Consider the following 12,383-nt stretch of genomic DNA (forward strand, 5'->3'; position numbering starts at 1 on the left):
CACGTGTTTGAGACTATGTATGCAACTGGCTAGTCTCCTTAATCCAAGTGCTTCTAATGCCGCCATCTTAAATTTTCACTGCACTGAGTTTCTTTATTTAGTATGTAATTGAGCCTATGTATGCCACTGTCAGAACGTTACAACCGTTCACTTGTTTCTGAATTACTGCCTAGATGCTACCTGCACACTATTTTACCCTCCCACACTCCTTGGTTAGACTCAACATCACCGCTGATACTATCGCACTAAGACGCCTGGCTAATTATGTGACCAGTTCCTACTCAGACTTGCTGCCTCCAATGTATAATTGAGTAACCTCCACAGTCCAAGCATGTTCTACAATCCCTCACCCTCACTCGTCATCATTTTAACCTATTTCGCAGCGATTGCACTCGCCTTGGGTGACATTCCTGCATACACTTGTCTGTACGCTTAGCTATTCAGCATCGCTCTTGATTGTCACCTATTTCGTAGCGATTGCACTCGCCTTGTTTGACACTCCTGCATACGCTTGTCTGTGCACTTAACTATTTAGCATGGCGCAAAAACGTATCTAACCGTTCTTCTCAATGCCCCATCGTGGCTTTACCTTACTAGGTTAACCACCACACCTTGTCTACACATCGTATTATATACATGGTCCATATACTACTTGAGCACACCAGCCCTTTTTCACGTCCCATACTACTCACAACCTTCCTCTTCCTATGTGGCTCTCGTATCTTAATGCATGCTAATCAGAACTTTCAGAGTCTGAAATGCATGTTTTTGTCACTGCGTTGCCACTATTAAGTTTCCTAGTTATTTGTAATCCTCCTAACTGTTTCGCTTATGTATCTTCCTTCCCCCCTTGCTCCCCCAGGCTAATGAGGTTCTATTTAACAGGCATGTTATTTAAGTCATGATGATGATCCGCTCATCCTTCAAACGGATCGAAACGCCGTCGACACCCTAAAACACCTTATACGCAAAAAACCTTTAGTTCATTCCGCTGTAAAGGTGTTTTGTAGTGATTTGTTCTTGTAACATTGTATATCCTCCTTGTGTAACAAACCGGAAAAGCTTTACCTGAGCCCCCTGTTGTTTTTTCCCTTGTTTATGTACTCTACTGGCTAAGTAGGACACAGGACTGTGTCCCATTTTATGTATTGTTTTGTATGATTATATCCTAAACCTACAAGTAAATATCAGACCTCTGTCCGGCTGGACAAGTCCACTAAATATAGCTACGATTGAGTCTATATTCATTTCTTTGGTTTCCATTTCACTTTCTGGGGACCACTGTTGTTGAAAACAATTGCCTCCCAAGGTCCCTGGTCGACTTCTCTTGGGTTCCCTTGTTGTTGCAGGATATGGACTGTACCCATGAGGCACAGGGTCAAGACTGATTTGCATATGGCTGGGTTCAAACTGGAACGGCATGGTGAGTAAAAAAACGATGAATTTAGGCCCAGATCTCTGTACTAGGGCGAATGTATGACATTGTTCTGCATTCTGTCCATCAACTGTTGTTTTTGCATTGGACTTAACAAGGCAGACATCTTTGGGGATGGCGGTCCAGCAGTCTCCTGTCTCCAGTCAGTCTACCGGTCATTGTAAGGGTAGGGTGTTCCCCTGGTTAGGAAGCCAGCAATCAGAGCTCTTAGCTCTGGTGGTCAGGTAATTCCTTCCCACCCTGTTGACTGAGTCCTGTCAATGATCATTGAGAATGCTGGCACCCTGAGGGTTCTGTCCCATACTTATATCAAGTTTGTAGAAAGACTTAGGTAATTCCTGAGATCCAGCTGTGGGACTGGTTTCAGACAGTTCCTGTCTTTTTGTGTAGGCCTCCTAGACTGGTCAAGCCACAGTCTTTGTCCTCTAGTACAAGCAGGAAGAGTGGAGGAAGAAGCGGTCAAGGACAAACCATATATTTCCGAAGGGGGCTGTGCCTCTTGTCCTCCTACATCCAAGTGTCTGGTCCACTTCAAAGTACCTTGGGCATACTTTAGATGAGCCTTGCAATTCACACTGTTGTCTGGCAGGCTCTCTCCATCTTATGCCACTCACCAATAGGGGACCCAAAATGCGTTCCTTTCACCACACAGTAAAGCATTAGTGATATACTCCATGCTCACCATATTGAACAACATTTGGAATTATGAAGTGCACACACACTTTCCATACATGTTCTCTGCAACCAATCCAGAGCCCCTTTACCAAGCAGCTCGCTGACAGCATGGCATTATTTTAAAAGACTAGAGCTTACAGTGTTAAAGGCTCCAGTAGGGAGACTCACTTCACAGCGGAGGTACAAATACCAGAGGTCAGAATGCAAACAACGAGCGTTTCCAAGGTTTGGAACATATTTGTTTATTTTATATTATCCCATCGCTCTGCTTTTCATAAAGCTGGCCAGTTCGTTTCCTCGTGCTCCTCTGTAAACTATGTTAACTATGATAAAACACTGATTGTTTATGGAAATGCCCCCAACAAATATCTTTAAAGAGCTTTGTGAATATTGACTTAGGGCATTGTATTTAACTGGAATTTGCTTCTATGACTAATGAGTGTTCAGACTTTACACGACTTTGAATTGCCAGATGAAAAATGACTTCTTCAGGCACTATGTTACTGCTCTTACGGGCACGAAATCTTGAGTTTATTATGTCAAGTATTGTTTTTCTAATCCCTTGAGGCATCCTTTACTTCATCTTGAAGGGAGCAGTTATTTTGAGATTCGTATGAAGCTCATAGCTATAGGAGAGAAGGATGGAGTTTGTGGGTCATATTCCAGAGAGTTTCTCTCTATATAGCTTATGTTACATGGTAATAAAGTGTATATTGCATGCTTTATTCAGAGGAGGGTGCATGCCTATTTACGAATATATTTATTGCGAAATAGTGATCCTTATTGATGTAAATTAATTATTTAATTTTAAGGTTTGGGCTAAACACAGGCTTAGATGTATGACAGAGCTCTAGTAAACACGAACATAATACATTGAAAAATATAGAATCTGTACATGGGGTTTTGGATCAGCATCATTTAGCTGTTGGTTGGTGAAGGTGTCATTGCACAGGCCGCCGTCCTGCTCTCCTCACTTCTCTGTCACCGAGCCCATTCCTGTGCTTGCACAGCTTTCGTCATTCATGGAGCCACAGGGTGAGGGGCAGGCAGTGAGTCTGGAGACTCCACTGGGCCACTGCACAAGAGCTTCCATGGCGGTGTCCATAACGTGGTGTTCTTCAATGCTGGGTGTCCACAAACTAAAACAGCAAAGAGAGGGGTGGAACGCTTGAAATCATTTCCGGCTGCGTCCCAGACCATCGTTTTTTACCCATTCAACCACTCTACAAAGATACCATCCAAATGCTGGTCTTACATCTGCGCCAATAGTAATAATCCTGACCAAACTGCCTGGCAAGAACCCCTCCAGCCAGGAACACAAGCCCCCCTGCACCTGTTTGGCCTACTTTGGCCTCTCTAGTGAGGTATAGCTTAAGCCCTGTTGCACAGGTGCAGAGTTCCTTGTCTTTGCATACCCATCATTTTCATGGCTTCTACAGCAATAATCAACAAACTGATGGTTATGAATGCTTAAATTAATCTCTGTTACTGGCCATTGCACAGGGCCGAATTCCAGCCCATGTTTTTCACCCACTGTGCTGCTCTAGACAGGGATCTGCCAATGCTGTGTGGCAGCTGAGCTGCACCGTGCCAAAAACATGGCTAAGGGTTTTGTGATGCAGTACCTGTACAATTATTTCATTCGCAGTGCTCCATGTAATAGGATGCAGGCATGGGGATGAAATGACCTTGTAGACTCGATCTTGTCATTGGCTGAGCTTGTCTCACAGAAAGACCTCTCTTTTCACACCTCTTGCTTTATGCTGCTTTGCTGCTCTGCATTCCAGTTCTTCTCCCAACTCTTGCTCCTGCAGGTCATATCCGTGTCTGCTCAGCTCTGGCTCAACTATGCTAAGAGGTTTCCAGGAAGGCACTGAGCTGCCCAAAATCAGCTTGGGTAAAAATGTTCAAATAAACCACCACTGTAGGAGGGCATGACTAGAAGTGGGCCCCAGTGCTGTCATGTATGGGTCAAAGCAGGGCCCAAAATCTTCACAAAATGCAACTGTTCCCCTTAGCCTACTGTCCATGAGGAACAGGGGCAAAACTGATTTGAATATGGCTAGGTCTAAACTGTGGTGGCATGGCAATCAAAAAAACGATGGATTTAACCCAGATCTCTTGATTGGGGCTGAATGTTTGATTTGCTCTGCATCTTGTCCATCATCTGTGTGTCTTTTCCTTTCTCGCCCTAAGTGCTCCGGGTATGCCCAGACGTGGATCCCAGGCTCACTGTGCTATTGGATTCAAGCTAGCCTGGCTGATGAGGGATGATGCCCTGAAACCGGTCCCAGGATGCTTGTTTCCAGACTAGAGAGGAACTGGCTTGACTGATTTGCATATGGCCAGGTCTAAACTGGGTTGGCATGGTGAGCAAAAGAACGATGGATTTAACCCAGATCTCTTGCCTGGGATTGAATGTTTGATTTGCTCTGCATTCCGTCTATCATCTGTATGGCTTTTGCTAAAAAATACACCCATCACATTTTGGTTACTCATTAAAAACAATGCAAACATGCACTTTCTAAGTTCCACATGTCTGTTTAAAAATAGTATCACTTTTATCCATTTCCGGACCTTAGTTGCAAATTGAGAAGTAGAAAAATGTATGTGATGTATAAAAAGTAAAACTTAATTTATTCTTATCTGATTATATTAAGTTGACATTTTTATAATATAGTCCCATGAACGTTTAAGTGAGAATTATTATAAGGACATGACATCACTACCTACACCATCATTGTGATTTGCATATGGTAACCCACTATTTTCCTTCGTACTTGTGCCCTGAGTCAAGGCAGCCTTCCAGTGAGATAACAAAGCAGTCCCCCCACTTCCACCTCCTTCCCGGAAAATACTAGATTGGCAGAATGACCAGAGAACAGTGACCTCTGCCGACGTGGAATGTAAGTAGAAGGAATACTCACACCCACGCATTCCGTTTACAGCATCTCACTGCTTTCCTCGGCTGCATCACTTTCAGCTCCTCTGATCTCCCTGGCACCGTGGCACAACTCTTGGGGGCAGATTTACGAGGCACTTGCGATGCATTTGCGCCACCGCTGAGTCACTTCTATGACGCAGAGGTGGCGTAAAGCAATCGCCATGCTGCAATGTATTTACAACGTGACGCATCTCGGGAGATGCGTCACGCCGTAAACCCCTACACCACATTAAACCTGCGTCATTTATAATGTGGGTGTACCGTCACAGTGTGGACGGTCCATCGCAGGAAAGCCTCAGAAAAGTGCCTGAGTTAAATCTACAAGATTTCACTCAGTCACTTTTCCGACGCCGCTGCGTCAAAACCTTGCGCCTGCTTGAAGCAGGCGTAAGGCGAGACGCAGCATGTTGGAGATAGGCCGGGTTGAAACAGTGTTGGAGTTGTGTTGTGCAAGCAACACGACTCTAGCACTGCGCCAACCTAATGCCGGCAGATATGACACACATCTGCCTATCCGTGCACCATGGAGCACCGCATTGTAAATGCGGCTTATCTGTGGTGGCGCATGGGTAGTTTTGCGTGTCGCAAGTTTTCTGGCGCATCCCTGCTGATTTGCAGAGATCAGCCAGACCTTGTAAATCTGCCCCTTGTACTTCCAAGTTGGAGTTGGAAGGCGACAACAGCCGCGTACAGCCACAAACGCTGCACAACACCGGCACTTGTGAGGAGGGGTAGTGCAGGGGGACTGCAAGCCCCAGCATCCCTAGCGCCAGGAGGCACCGTCACTGCTTTGCCGCACCCAGAGGCGCGTAATTTTATTCTGTGGCTCCCGCAGCACGGGGGACGCCAACGCTGCACAACACCGGCACTTTTGAGCAGGAGGAGTCCCTAAAGCCAGTAGGCGCCGTTGCTGCTTTCCCGCGGCTCTCCCGCGGCTCCCGCAGCGCGGGATGCATGCAGGCGTGCCCGGGCCAAGGTCGGGCCCGTCTGCGCACGTCCATGGCTGATCGAGGCTGGGCTGGGCCACCCCCCTTGGTTTGTTCTCAAGAAGCAAATGGACGTGGTTCCCGGGCAGTTTCAGCTAAGGTCAGTGTGTTAAAGCCTATACATCCTATTGCTTCAGCGGGATCTCTTGTTATCACAGGCGGAACTTGAAATCTATCAGGCTCCGACCGGACCATGGACTAGATAGGAGCAGGTGCCTTATGGGTTACCTGATCACAAGTGGTGATCTTAAAACATCCACACCAACCAGAATAAGACTAAAATAAGAAGGCAAAATGGGCAAGCGAAACTGTGCAGAGAAGAAACAATCTCCTAAACCAAAACCTAAACCGAATCCCACTTCTATTGATAAGATGCTAGAGAGAGCAATTGGTGTAGTGGCAACAGAAATAGAACAAACTGAGAGACGTCTATCACTCACCCCAAACCTGGACCTCCCCTTGATAGACTTGAACACATCAGAAGTCTCGGGTCCCTTGTCTAGTGACACTCCCAGGGCCCAGCCAAATAGTGAAGAAGTACTTAATGTTGAACCCGACCCAGTGGTAGAACCTACGCGCCAAGTGAAGAAAGGAAAACCTAAAGCGCCGGTGAGAATAGGGGTGAAAAAGAAAAAAGCAGCGGAAGAAATCATGGACAATATTGATACCGGGGAAGGGAGTTCATCCAATAGTGTCGACCTGGTAAAGGACCAACCTAAATGGGTCGCAAACCTAGTGGTGGACTTACAATTTCGAGTAAGGGCTATTGTAAAAGATGAACTTAAAATGCTGGTCGACAGAGTGGATAAGTTGTCTATGCTACTTGAGGTCAGGTTAGGGGTAACAAATGTAAGAAAAGAGACTAGTGGTGGTAGTCAAGAAGTTCAGGCTGCACCCAGTATCAACAAGGATTCCCCCCTCCCCCGTAGATCAGAGTAGACCTCACCCCACTTCCACTATAGATCAAGCAAGACAGTGTTCAGCAAGTACTAGCTGGGCCCATCCAACACCAGCTCAACCATACAGCAGAAGTCAATGTCAAGAAAGTCGGCAGTGGGAGGAGGTAGGCCTGAATAAAAGTATTGAAGACAGAAAAGATAGCTTTCGCCCGCCATGTATCAACCTACCACCAACCTCAACTCTGTAAGTTTTTGTTTTACCAGATATTCCAAAGCTTGTGAGGGGGCAAAAGGAATCACACCAGGATTTGAAAAATAAATGTATGTTCTGGCTTGCCAACAACAAGCAATTCCCTTATGAGGAGGCAGGAGAAATCCTAACAACTCGACGATTTGGTTGGGTGGGTTGGAGACCTAAGGCAACGCAGGGTGACTGTGCAGTGATAAACTTCAGAAATCCATTAGTCGCCCGAGCAATCCTAAGTAGGATGATTGGAGACAGGAGGGGACCATAAGAGCCCTACCGCTAGGCTATTTTTATTATCCTGCAGTGAGATTACAACAGAATGGAAGGCAAAATGGATGGGATGGGAGGTTCCTAAATCAAAATTACCAAAATGACAATTAAGATTACCTATGGCCCAGGCAGCCACTCTTTAGCATCCCCACAACAAATAGATTTGATGCCCTAGAAGAAGTGGAATTACATAAACCTGAACCTGAGGGGTTAGAGCTGATTCAGTTTAATTACCAGGGAGAATCGGAGATGGAAATCTCCCAAGCAGTGGAGACCTTAGACCAATATATGACATCAGAAGAGGACAAGATCATTGGGAGGTTGAGAGGGTCATCAAGGGGTAATAGGGATGAGCCCAAAAAGGTTACAATTAGCAGCAAATTATACACAATTAACAGTAAATGCCCGCCGAAGCTAGACCAGCGTACTGGCGGGTTCTTGCCCCACCCGCCCCCAATACTTACTGTTATAGGCAGTCGGCCAGATTCACGGATGAGAGTTCTATCTTGGAACGTAGCCGGCCTTACCCCTAAGATGAATAACCCTGATTGGAAGAGTTTTATTGAGCAACATGAAATCTGTATGCCACAAGAAACATGGGCAAGGGGGGATATACCTAAATCAGGCTATGCCACATACAGTATATCTGCAACAACGTGGGGAAAGGGGAGGCCATCTGGGGGGTTTGTACTTGGGTAGGGACACATTTGGGCTGCATGGCTAGACAGTTAGATACATCTTCAAATGATATTCTGTGTGTCCTAATTAACTTTCCCTCAAGGACCACAGTTGCACTCATAAATGTTTATTCGAGACCAGTTAGTCTCAGCCCAGAGTCGAAAACATTAGATGAGCTAATGACATTTCTTGCCACTATCCCGGACAACTACCAGCTGATTGTAGGAGGGGACTTCCATTGTCAGTATGAGCCCTTAGATGGCATGAATAATGACAATCTCTGTGATGAGGACTCACACTGGGCTGTACCAGAAACTAACTGCCATTAGTAAGAGTCTGGACCCCCCTGGTAATTCAGATGAACTCCATTGTGCCAAAACACTCACTGAGGGCATGTAATGGAAGAACTAAGTCTGATACCCGTGGTAAACACACTTTTAATAGAAGTGGCCAAGGTTCTTTAATTGACTATATTTTGGTTGACATATCATCATGGCATAGAGTAGCAAACTTTAAGATCGAGCCGCGTTGTGACAGCGACCACAATGCCCTAGTTTTAGAGTTGTTCACCCAAAGCCCTGGGTACACCACAGATACGGCTGCATTTACAAATGACAGACTGACTCTCACCAATTGTAGAAAGAGAGTCAGTTGGGAGGAGCTTAGTCAATCTCATGAAAAATTAGGCACCCTGTATCAAACTGTGAATACAATTCTTAAGGACTCTATTCAGTCCATCTCAGCTGATGGTACCCAAATTGAATTACCTGAGGTCTCTTTAAACCACACTAGACTAACGTCCATCCTGGTAGATTACTTTTTTCCAATCAAAAAGGTCAAAAACAACAGGATACCTCGATTTCCCTGGTATAACAAGAGTTGTAAAAATGCCAAAAGAGCTCTGGTCTCTGCCATTAAGGCTAGCGATAGACCCTTTATTAAAGCCAATAGAGTGGCCTATCGTATTTGAATTGCGGAGGCAAAAAAAGGATGGGAAAGTGACAAGTGGGAATCTCTTAGAAGTTCTCTGAGCTCCCGTGATATGAAGACATTCTGGAATGAGGTAAATATGGGTACATCAGAAGAAAAGCCGGCGATAGAGCCCAATTTAGGAGAAAATGTGTGGAAGGAGCATTTTGAGTCCCTTTATTCGAGGTCAAAATTAGACGCTGATATAGTGGACAAAAATTGCGTTCCCCCACAGGCTGACATCCCCAATGTCCCCATGATTACCCCTAGAGTAGAGGGAAATACCTCAATGAAAACACTCAGAGAGGATGCCTCCAGAGTGGACAATGCATGCTACATTACACAGGCTGATTCCTCAAATGCTTCTATGACTACCCCTAGAGTGGAGGGTAATATCCCATTGATATCACTCACAGAGGTTTCCGGTGCTTTAAGCCAAATAGCTACTGGCAAAGCACCAGGGTTAGACAAGATCCCCAGGGACCTGTTTCATAGCTAACCAATCGTGTGGGCTCCATATTTCTGGGTTTTATTTAATGTTATCATACAAGGCATGGCAATTCCTGCTAATTGGGCCGGGGGTGAAATTATACCAGTCTACAAAAAGGGATCCCCGTTGTTACCCACAAACTAAAGCCCTATAAGCCTTATCGATATCAGCCAAAAAATCTTTGCAGGCGTGTTGTTATACCGCCTACAGAGTTGGATGGAAAGGCAAAAAGCCCTAAATCCGTTCCAAGCAGGGTTTAGAGAAAAAATGTCCACATTGGACAAGATCTTCAGGTTACAACTTTTACACTGGAAGACCGTGTGTATAGAGGATGGCAGCCTCTATCTAATTTTTGTAGACCTGACATCTGCATTCAACCTGGTCCCCAGAAATAAATTGTTGGCAATTCTGCTTGAGATGGGAGTCCCGTTATATCTGTGTCATATCATGAAGCGGTTACATGAAGGAAATTACGCGCAAATAAGATTTGGCAAACACGGGGAACTTACTACACCTATCCCCGTCGGTAGAGGCGTATTCCAGGGCTGTGTACTTGCCCGACCCTTTTTAGTCTTTTTATAAATGGATTGGTTGACTTCTTAAATACAGAGAAGGACTTAGATGCACCTAAGTTGGCAACACGCCCTGTCCCGGCCATGATGTTTGCCAATGATACTTTGTTATTATCAAAATCTCCAATGGGCATACAACGGGTCTTAAATAAATTTGAGGCTTTCTGTAAGGAAAGGGGGCTTGAGATTAATTTACAAAAAACAAAATTTATGGTGTTTAACTCAGCCAAAAGTATCCACCCTAACCCATCCTTAGGTGGTAGACCCCTAGAAAGGGTATCAGTCTTTGATTATCTCGGCATTACAATCACAGAAAAAATGGCCTGGAAGACGCAAATTAATAAAAGCAGCCTGAAGTTAGCGCAAACAACAGGGGGTCTGAACAAGGTGTCCCGAAAGTCAATTCATAAACCGGTGGGACCTGCAATAGAAATATATAAGGTGCAAGCAAGAGGAGCTGCTCTATATGGAGCTGAAATGTGGGGCCACAAAGGCACTGATAACTTAACAGGAGTGGAAAACTCTTTTGTCAGACAATTGTTTGGTCTCCACCGTAGTACACCTCTCATACCGTTACGACTTGATCTTGGGATTAGGCCAATTGAGGAAGAAGTCTCTCCGAGACCCATTTTATTTTGGAGACGCTTATGGGCTACCCCCGAATTGGTTGAGTATAGGGAAGAATTAAGAGAGGTAATGAGCATACCTGGGGCGGGGAGACTACCTTGGCTCTCTTATATTAGGAACACCTTTACATGCATGGGACGAGGTAATTTGTGGGAAAACCCAAAAGAGACATGCCCCACAGTCGCAAGGAATGAGTTAAACAGACTTTATTGGGAGTACAAATTGGCCCAACTATAGGGGAATCACTCAGTAGGAAAGCTCACTGTAGCCTTCTTGGAAATTGAAGATCAGTACATACTAGAGCTGGTTCTTAACGACATTAAACCGGCAGCTGCTAGGAAACTATATCTACAATTTAGGCATGGGGTACTGCCTCTGCGTGCTTTTACGAATAAATGGGCGGGCACACAAATATTGGGCTGCCCCGCTTGCAATGGCACAGAAGAGTCTGAACTTCACGTGTTTTTTTCCTGCACTGGTTATAAGAAGGCAAGAAAACGATGGCTGATTCAGCTATGTAGAAATTTGGGACCCAGGCATTGTGCAGAGACTTTTAGGCTACTGAAATTTGATGCCAGTCTCCCCATAGCGTTTTCGGTGGCAGGTTTCTTATTTGCTATGTGGTGTACTCGTAGAGCTTTCCTAAAAATTCCTCCCACAGAAGGCGATTGAATTTGTGTACATCCCTTTAAAAAAAAAAAAAAAAAGGGATTTATATGAAAAGCTTGTGTATTTTATAATTGTATATGCAATAGAATTATGATGTACACTATTTTCTGTGTGCATGATTTCTATGAATTTGTAATGATGTTTAAGGGTTCACTTCAATGTTTTTATTTTCTGCTAGGAGTGAAGCAAATTTTTATAATATAGATTTAGTTTCCTGAAATAAGGCGCTATAAATGTTAGCTATGTCCCGCACCAGCACTTTACTGAAAATGTTGATAATGTTAACACTCCCCTCTTGATTGATGCAAGTATTTTATTCAAGCAGATAACTTTGTAGACTGGTTGCCCAGAGAGATAGAGCATAGAGCGGATAAAATCTCGCTAACACATAACTGTACTTATGCCTGCATATATTTTTAAATGCATATTGAAGTCCCATGATTATTTGCAATAAAGATTTTACAAATACGTTTTATGTACTAAGTGTACTATGTGATAAGCTGTTTTATAACATTTTTTTTAATCTTGTTTTACTAAAAATGAATTGTCAGATGTTCTTCAAATGCTTTTATGATCAAATTGATCGAAATAAAGTTTTTTTATAATTGAATTGAAATATCAAGAACTGTTGACGTCTGACTTCTAAACTGCATGAAACTCTGCAATCAGGTTTTTGGTGGACTGAAAATAGCGTAATTTGTAAATTGCAGAAATCAATAAACCCGTCTTTAAAAAAACAAATATTATTTTATATGATTGCCCATCAGTGGATGTGTAGCATATGACACACATTAAGTGCAGTATATAAACATAAAATTGAATTTCAGACTATAAAAGGGCGCAATGGGGTGTCAAGCGCCCTATAAGAGAACGATTTTTAAATGGAGTGTGATGTTGAAAGAGTGTCAGTTATTGAGGTGTA

Source organism: Triturus cristatus, chromosome 2_1 (genome assembly GCF_964204655.1).
Source record: "Triturus cristatus chromosome 2_1, aTriCri1.1, whole genome shotgun sequence".
Lineage (NCBI taxonomy): Eukaryota > Metazoa > Chordata > Amphibia > Caudata > Salamandridae > Triturus > Triturus cristatus.